This window comes from Austrofundulus limnaeus, unplaced genomic scaffold, assembly GCF_001266775.1.
Source record: "Austrofundulus limnaeus strain Quisiro unplaced genomic scaffold, Austrofundulus_limnaeus-1.0 Scaffold259, whole genome shotgun sequence".
Lineage (NCBI taxonomy): Eukaryota > Metazoa > Chordata > Actinopteri > Cyprinodontiformes > Rivulidae > Austrofundulus > Austrofundulus limnaeus.
The window spans coordinates 795,054-797,093 of record NW_013952661.1 but is presented as its reverse complement, the minus strand read 5'-3'; positions in this window follow the sequence as shown (position 1 = coordinate 797,093).

Below are 2,040 nucleotides of genomic sequence, written 5' to 3'. Positions count from 1 at the left end.
ATGGACGAGTCTGTGGGTCTGAATGATCCAAGGAGCTCTGCTGATGGGGACATCGCGCCCACTGGGGTCTCCAGAGGTGGACCGGTCCTTAGAGACAAGTCTGACACAAACTGAGTCATGATGGATGGATGATGGTTGGATGATAGTTGGTTGGTGGTTGGATGATGGATGGATGGATAATGGATGGATGATAGTTGGTTGATGGATGGATGATGGATGGATGGAAAGATGGTTGGGTTGATGGTTGGATAGATGGATGGATGGATGGATGAATGATGTATGGATGGATGGATGGATGATGGTTGGATGATAATTGGTTGGTGGTTGGATGATAGTTGGTTGATGGTTGGTTGATGGATGGATGTTGTGGTTGGATGATGGTTGGTTGATGGATGGTTGGATGATGGTTGGTTGATGGATGGTTGGATGATGGTTGGTTGATGGATGGGTGGTGGTTGGATGATGGTTGGTTGATGGATGGTTGGATGATGGATGGTTGATGGATGGTTGGATGATGGATGGATGATGGATGGTTGATGGTTGGTGGTTGGATGATGGATGGTTGGATGATGGACGGTTGGTTGATGGATGGTTGGATGATGGATGGTTGGATGATGGATGGTTGATGGATGGCTGGTGGTTGGATGATGGATGGATGATGGATGGTTGGTTAATGGATGGTNGGCTCTGAACTGCAGCTCAAATAATGCAGCTTCATAAGAAATCAGATTAAATCCAAACAAGAAGTAGCTCTGGATGTTAAACACTGAACACTAAATAAATAAATAAATAAATAAATAAAACTGAGGGGAAACTGCTGAAACAAAGAGTTTCTCAGCCACAGACCAGCAGCTGGAGACTTCAGACCATCACTGATTTATATTCAAACCTGTTTTCATGAGTCGTTAGGAGATCCTGACCCAAACTCCAAATGTTAACAACGATCTGWAGTCCTGGAGACAGCTGGTCCAGACTCCACCTCTTCAGCTCCTCTTGGAGGACCAAAGAGGACCATGTAGAGGTCTGGGTCTTGTCCCAGTGGGACAGGGTCCAGGAGGAACAGGAAGATCCTTTCAGCTGCTTGGATCCAGGATCTGGTTCTCTGGGTCAGGATCATAGAGTTGAACAACACTAGAGTGAGCCCCACCCATCCTGACCACTGACCATGGAGCAAAGATGGCGACCAAACAGGTCATGAACTCACAGTCCACCACCTGGACCTGCTGCTCACCTGGACCTGCTGCTCACCTGGACCTGCTGCTCACCTGGACCTGCTGCTCACCTGGAACCTGCAGGACAAGAAACAATCCTTCAGAAAGGATTTAATTATTATCTTTGATGCTCATTATTGTTTATAACAATAAAAGATAAATCAATCACAGACTGGATAAAGTTGTTAAAGTGACTCTGTACTCTGCTTCAGTTTTAAATGATTCTCTGTTAAAGTACACTGCAGTCAGTGAAGCTGTTAATCCTCCATGTTGTGACTGAGGTAATAATCACGCTGTAATTGCTGCTCTGGGGGCCCAGCCGGATGATTGACAGCTCATTTAATCAGACACGGTCAAGAAGATGAGAAGCACGGTTTAGAAACAGGAAGTTAATGAAGCTGGAGGGATGAGCGACAGGAACAACAACACCGACACTCATCGCACTCGCTTTAATTCAAACCTTATTTAGCAGAACAAGGTGGTGTTTTTTTTATTTTAGTCTCTACAGGAAAAAGTTTCAGTTCYAAGATGAAAAGACTTCCTGCTGCAGGAGCTGAGAGGAGACGACCTGTTCAACTCCACAGGAAACAAATTCTTTTATTCTGAAATGGGTTTTGACTTTTCTGCACCAAATATTCTTCATCAGTGTCAGTTCACTGGTCCAACATAAATTTACAGACTTGTGGATTCAGCCAGGAATCAACAGAAAAATGACTTGTTTCTGCACTAATAAAGWCAGCAGGAGACCACCAAGAACACACACCTCATCATGGACGAGTCTGTGGGTCTGAATGATCCAAGGAGCTCTGCTGATGGGGACATCACCCCC